The sequence below is a fragment of the Silurus aristotelis genome, assembly GCF_946808225.1.
Source record: "Silurus aristotelis genome assembly, chromosome: 26".
Lineage (NCBI taxonomy): Eukaryota > Metazoa > Chordata > Actinopteri > Siluriformes > Siluridae > Silurus > Silurus aristotelis.
Genome location: NC_139599.1, coordinates 9,250,492 through 9,258,048, shown reverse-complemented (window position 1 = coordinate 9,258,048; position 7,557 = coordinate 9,250,492). Strand labels below are relative to the sequence as shown.

General features: G+C 36.5%; 1 long non-coding RNA gene across 1 annotated transcript; it reads left to right on the top strand.

Annotated features, from left to right (window-relative positions):
• Nucleotides 1–2,831: 2,831 nt before the first annotated feature.
• LOC310720972 lies at nt 2,832–6,077 on the top strand. The gene is made up of 3 exons (XR_014531887.1): nt 2,832–3,096; nt 4,911–5,437; nt 5,512–6,077. It is a non-coding gene; the product is annotated as an uncharacterized lncRNA (long non-coding RNA).
• Nucleotides 6,078–7,557: the final 1,480 nt, after the last annotated feature.

Below are 7,557 nucleotides of genomic sequence, written 5' to 3'. Positions count from 1 at the left end.
ATGATTTTAAACCATGACGTCTAGTGTATTACCAACAGTAACCTTGGAAACGGTGGTCCCGGGTCTTTTCAGGTCATTGAGCAGCTCCTCCCGTGTGTTTCTGGGCTGATTTCTCACCTTCCTTAGGATCATTGAGACCCCACGAGGTGAGATCTTGCATGAAGTCCCAGTCCGAGGGAGATTGACAGTCATGTTTAGCTTCTTCCATTTTCTAATGATTGCTCCAACAGTGGACCTTTTTTCACCAAGCTGCTTGGCAATTTCCCCGTAGCCCTTTCCAGCCTTGTGGAGGTGTACAATTTTGTCTCTAGTGTCTTTGGACAGCTCTTTGGTCTTGGCCATGTTAGTAGTTGGATTCTTACTGATTGTATGGGGTGGACAGGTGTCTTTATGCAGCTAACGACCTCAAACAGGTGCATCTAATTTAGGATAATAAATGTAGTGGAGGTGGACATTTGATTTCTGAGTGGGAGAACTTGCAAAATAGCAGGGTGTTCAAATACTTATTTTCCTCACTGTAAGTGTAATGTGAATAATCTGAACACTGAAATGAAGCGCTTGCTTCATTTAGCTTAAGTTTATCTGAAATTATTATTCTAAATAACCTAATATGATACTCAAATGTGTGTAAATTCCCTATTTGTCATTATACTTACTGCTTAATTCTAAAGAAAATGAATATCTGGGGGAAAAGGTGGATTCTAAAATGTTTTGTTTAGTCAGGGATTAGAATAAAGAACAATAAAATTGTGTGATGTTGGACTAAAATTGCCCCCCATAAATCAGATCAATTTTAAATTAAAGGTACATTTCAGCACAATATGAAGCATTTTACTCCTGGCTGGAAATTAAAGGTTGGAAATGATAGGTGGTGCAGAATAAAAACATGGCGACACCTGCCTATAGAGCAGACTCAGGTCCGAGATTCCGCCTCTTTTACTGTTCTTTATTTTTAGTGGGGGTCTAATTTGGTTTTTAAGACTGTATTCTTTAAGCCATATATATATATATATTATTTTCTTTCACCAGCAAGATGCCATTTTTTATGCGGAAGTTATTCAGAAAAATATACAAACAAACACCAGACAAAGTTCTGTAACATAATCAAAGGAATAACCATCTAAATTACAACACTATTGTTTGGTTGGAGCAAAAATGCTTTATGGCTTGTTGTTCAGTGGAGCCTTATCTTTCCTAATAAACTGGGATTTGCAGCAGTGATGTGTTTGTGACTCGTTATTACAATAAATGTGTAAGTAGTGCATTTTTTTAACCATGTTGTTTGTGTACACACATTCAGCAAATACATTCGTTGTACGTTTTCCATTGAGAAACGGTGATCTGAAGTTGATGCTTGAGGCTTAGACCTTTATAATGATGTATAATTAGTCATGGTTACTCTTCTCCCTTTTTATTTAATCTATTGTTAAACACCTGAGAACATTGTGATATTCGGTGCACTGGAGACTAAGACATCACACATTCTCCCCATTCTGTTATATTTCATGTGAACAATAACTGAAGCTCTTTCATTGTTCAGCTGCTGATTGGATGATGATGATGATAAATAAAAACAAAAACTGCAACATTAAAGAGAAAATGAAATATGCTCTGTCCTGGATACTGTTCAAAAATGCTGATACTGGAGATTCCTTCCTTAAATATTAAACACCTTTTTACACAAAGAATAAAAACAATTTGTCCAGCATTCTTAAAAATAAGTAGATCATTTATTATATTAGGGGTGAAACAGTACACAAAATTCATGGTTCTGTATAATTTCTGTAAAGTTTGGGCGGGAAATTTAGTTTTTCTAAAAACCAGTTTTTATTTTTATTTTTTTAACAATTTAAAATAAAATGCTTGTTTGGATAAAAAATAGATAAAACAATATTTTATAAAAAATTAAATAGAATAAATCACATTAATGCAATACACTTTTTTATTATATTGATTAAATTAAGAAATCATTTAAATAAGCACAAAATAATCTGATTAAGTAAAATTACTTATTATTAATATACTAATTAATATACTAATATTATTAATTTGGGTAATACAGGTGTGTGTGTGTGTGTGTGTGTGTGTGTGTGTGTGTGTGTGTGTGTGTGTGTGTGTGTGTGTGTGTGTCTGTCTTACCTTTAATATACAATTTTCTAATGATATGTTCTACTTTACTGCTCTACTTATTTCAGCATACTTTAACAAATGTCTTCGTTCCTTCCATCCATCCATCCTTCACTCATTCATTCATTCATTCATTTATTCACTCCCTCGATATGCTGAATTGGCAGGTTTTTCTGCTAAAGAATCCATAGCACTAGTGGATCTTATAGCATTTTCATGCATTCCCAAAACAAGTGTTGTTTCTGTATGGAGTGAGGAGCCACAGTGACACAGCGCTCACTCTAGTTTCTTTTTTATACTCATTGTATTGTTGTGTATGTTTTCAAGTTTAATCATTATTTAAAAATGCGCTAAAAGTGTGTGGCGGAAACTAAACAAGTTTGCAAGCCGCCACCTAACACATTTTTGAACTAAGATTTTAACTAAGATGTAGAAAGAACCGAAAACCCTGTACAAATTACGTTGCAAATACGTGTACCGTTACACGCTTTGTGTGTGTGTGTGTGTGTGTGTGTGTGTGTGTGTGTGTGTGTGTGTGTATATGTATGTATATATATATATATATATATATATATATATATATATATATATATATATATATATATATATATATATATATATAAATAAAAAAAGCTTCAAACCAATCAGCCTGAATATACGTAATCCACAGTGTATATAAAGACTGGTATCTTCCCCTAATCACATGCTGCCTGGTGCAGCTGAGCCCCATCATCTGCCCCTCATCCATCTTAATCCTTTTATTCAATAGTGCTGAAGTGAAGTCCATGGTTACGCCAAGGGAGGTGTGTAGGAACCCATGCTAGTCTTGATGTTTCTCTGTATTGCCATTCTACCAGCTAGCAGATTCAGAAAAGAACTGAGAGAGAAAGCAGGAGATGACAAAGCAGCTCTACAAACGAGCTGCTCAGCATCACTGGGTGTGCTCAGGATCCTCTTCTTTCTTTAGAGGTAAGTAGTAACATTTGTTTTCTCTCCTTTCTTTACTGACAGCATTCACTGACAGTATCTTCACTGGAAGCACCAGAAGACGTCGTTCACGTGTTTGTCTTAAAAAAATATCAGCTGCACCCTCTGGTAGTGAACAATAGCATGTGGCAGTGGGAAATGTTTCAATAAGGGTGTGTCTTAGCTCAATGAAATTACACTGTGGTTGTGCTATCAACTGTAATTGCATTAGTAGCAGTCCATGAGCTAATATTATATCTTAGCATGAATTAATGAATGTATTACTACACATAAGCTATTGGTGAGTTTGTATTTGTCAGGCTGAATTCGTGTTCAAATCTGAATAGATCATGACCATTGCATATTATATATATATATATATATATATATATATATATATATATATATATATATATATATATATATATATGTGTGTGTGTGTGTGTGTGTGTGTGTGTGTGTGTGTGTGTGTGTGTGTGTGTGTGTGTGTGTGTGTATGTAGCCTAGATTAAATCAATGTTTCTTCTCTTTTTTTGCTAGAAATTCTGCAGACATCATTAGAAAACAACCTCAAAGCTGTTCTATTGTCTGAGTCTATACTCGCTGAATTTTTAATGCCCTGGAGTGTGATTTCAATTAATTAGGTTCATTCCTAATGATAACACAGCATTTTTTCTTGGTGGATTGCTCATACAGACAGTATTTTTGCTCAGGGCAAATATTTTGTAATGAAGGTTCAATGACTATATGGCTTGTTTCCGCAATTTAAACAATGACGAGGCTAAATAAGTTAACTATTTATAATATAACATGTTGACAAACGTCTATGAACAGTGAACAACCATGACGTTTAGAGAATGGGATTCTGAATACAGTCTGAACACTCCTTTCGGTGCAGCAAACTCATAAATCTTTCCTCTTGTTTTAATTTTTTCATGTTTTTTTTTGTGGTTTTTTTCCGTATCTTTAAAGCATCTGGGTGGTGCAGCTGGTAGCACTGCTGCCTTGCAGTTCCAGCATCTCCAGTTTGATCCCAAGCTTAGATAACTAAATAGAGTATTGCTTGTTCTCCACATTTCTGCATATGTTCTCCAGTTTCTTTCCACCTTCAGCAGCATGCAGTCAAGCAGATTGGCCACAATAAATAGTCCCTGTGTGTGAATATACGTGAGCACAGTGCCCTGCAATTAACTGTTTACATGTTAAAGCTCCTGATCCTGATAAAGCTGTGAAAAACTAATTTAGTACTATTAATTTATTCTATTGATTCTATTTATCTATGGAAATGTCTTCTTCTTCTGTGTTTCATGTCTGTTTTTTTTTTGTTTTTTTTCCTAAACATTTTGATTAAGGGTTTTTGTTTGGCATGTATTCTTATTATGTCCATTCATTTTTTCATCTTCTGGAATCCCTTTGTACTGGTCAGTGTGGCCATGGGAGAGCCATCGAATCTGGTGGCTTGGATGGAGTCCAAGAATGCTGGTTTGCAACATTGGACCACTTACCCATAGCAAATTATTATTTTCTGTAAGACTTTTGCAAGAATGTACAGGTGACTGGTCGAAACTGACACCCATCACACTAATTACCAGATATAGCACAGTGTTTACATTAATTGTGTGTGTGTTAGGCCACACCTTGAATTTGATCAAATCCTTCAATGCTACTTGGAAAAAATGTTGTCTAAAGTGCCATTGCATCAAAGCTTTAGTCTGTATCACGTGCCCCCAGTATGAAAATCTAAGTGTAACCTTTAAAATTAAGATTATATGTAATACTCTCAGTACTGAAAGATCATTTCATTTTACTTCTCCCAGGCAGAGCAAAAACATGAGTGTCCATCAGGATCCCTGAAACATGTTCAAGCAGCAGACACTCAAACAGGTCCGAAACACACCCAGGATTATGGATCAAGGGAGGACATTGCTGAAATCTCAGGTGGCTGGAAATGTCTCTTATCATTTGAAGGCGTGAAAAGGCCGTGCAAGAAAGTCCTCTCCATGGAGATTTGTGACTGTAAATATTTGGACTTTTGTGTAGTGTAAAGCTGAACTGGAATGTTGTGCTGTGACCCTGTGATCTCTGACCTGCCTTCTTCAGACACACCTGCATGAGACATCTCTAAGACACACGTAACAGCAGCTTTGCTCTGTCTATCTTTCTCAGAGTCTTTTGTCCTGTGTGCCATATAATTGTCATCATTCCCCTTTAGGCAAGGGTTTGCCAGGAAGCTAAACTAAACATATGTTTAAGCATTCTGTCTTCCTGTAACACACACTGAGAAAGTCAGAGGGCTGGAAGTGTCAGAAGAAGTGAGAAGAAGTATAATTGTTGAGTCTGATATGTGTCTAATATTGTTAGTGGATGGCTTATAATTGTGAGACTTGGCATGTGATGCTTATTTAAAAAAACAAAGAGTGTGTGTGGGTGTGAAACGCATTGCTCTGGCAGTCAGCGTGTCTGTGTCAGTAGCCTATAGGCACGTGTATAGCTTAGTTTGTAGGTGTGTTTGCATGATGTAGTTCAATGATTATAGGAAAGAAAAAAGTGCCGCTGCAGCTGTATTATTGGGTGACGAGGAAATAAGAGGTTTGGCACCACATTGTGAATAGCTCTGGGTGTGGTTTGTCTCGAATTAATCACTTAAAGCATAACACAACAATGGGCTGTGCTATATGCACACAGCTAATTGACATCTGCAGCATGTCGACTACACAAGCTGGACCGAGGGCCATGGAAATGTCTGGCTTTCCAGAAGTACCTCAGCAGGAATATCACAGGCTGTCTGGTTTACACTACACCTCTTCTTTCTCTGATGCTGAAGACTGCTGTGATGAAACCACAAGTTCAAGCTCTTCCTCAGATTACCTTGGCATGAACAATTGACGAAACATTTATGTTTGTTGTTAATGCTCTTTTTTTTTATTCATTATGACTTTATTTAACTTACATAAAGTGCACTAAAGGGCATTATTGTGTCTGGGCACCTGGTCTCGAAGTTCCTTTTCTTTGTACTGTAACCAACATTTGAAGTTCTTGGTCCTTGTCTTACACACTATGCACTATATTCTAAACACTTAGACCATGTACTTGGCTTTTAAGAACATGAATGTCTTAAACTGCACTAAAAGTAAATGCCTTTATTGCTTAGTACCTCACTGAACGAAAACAGGACAGCTCCCGCAGGAACAACTCCAGGTTTGAAATATAAAATAGATACCCTAAATAGTTTGGTAATCATCTATGGAATATAATTTCATAGAATCTACTGTGTGTAATAGCAGCGGCTTTGGATGACTTGGAAGAGCAGGCTATGACCAGCAAGTGCAGAAAATCCCGTGTTATGCATTTGTTGCACACATTCTTTTTTGTTTTTTAACCAAATATTTGAGCATTAATTGTGCAGCACATTTCCTATCATGAATACACATAATTTGAGAATTAAGATCCAAACGCTACAAGACCCGCAAACAAATATTATAAACATGATTAAACTAAAAAGGAAAAGTTGCTTTACATATACTATTACTATAATTTTTTAAATGCCTATTTCTGTGTTGCAAAGGATATTTATTTTTAGTTGGTTGATCCTATAATGGGCAGTAATGGTTTACCACATGTCCAGTGAGTGACTCTACATGTGTTTAAAGGTTTTCTAATGACAGATAAATGTCCTGCACCGATCTATTGGTCACTGCTGAGTCCTTGTGGTCACAGAACTAATTAGTTATGTAAATATGTATTGCATTTCTTGGTCTTGTTCTTGGACGTCTTTCTATTGTACTACACTATACTCACTATACCACACTACACTTCACTCCACTACGATATAATGCACTACAACACTACGCACTGCACTACAGATCACTATAACCTGTAAAACACTCCACACTGCAATACACTATATTACAGACTCCATTACACTACACTACACTGTAATACACTCCACCCCACTGCAATACACTATATTACAGACTCCATTACACTACACTGCAATAGACTTTATTACAGACTCCATTACACTACACTACACTGTAATACACTCCACCCCACTGCAATACACTATATTACAGACTCCATTACACTACACTGCAATAGACTTTATTACAGACTCCATTACACTACACTACACTGTAATACACTCCACCCCACTGCAATACACTTTATTACAGACTCCATTACACTACACTGTAATACACTCCACCCCACTGCAATACACTTTATTACAGACTCCATTACACTACACTACACTGTAATACACTCCACCCCACTGCAATACACTTTATTACAGACTCCATTACACTACACTGTAATACACTCCACCCCACTGCAATACACTTTATTACAGACTCCATTACACTACACTACACTGTAATACACTCCACCCCACTGCAATACACTTTATTACAGACTCCATTACACTACACTACACTGTAATACACTCCACTTCACTACAATCCATTA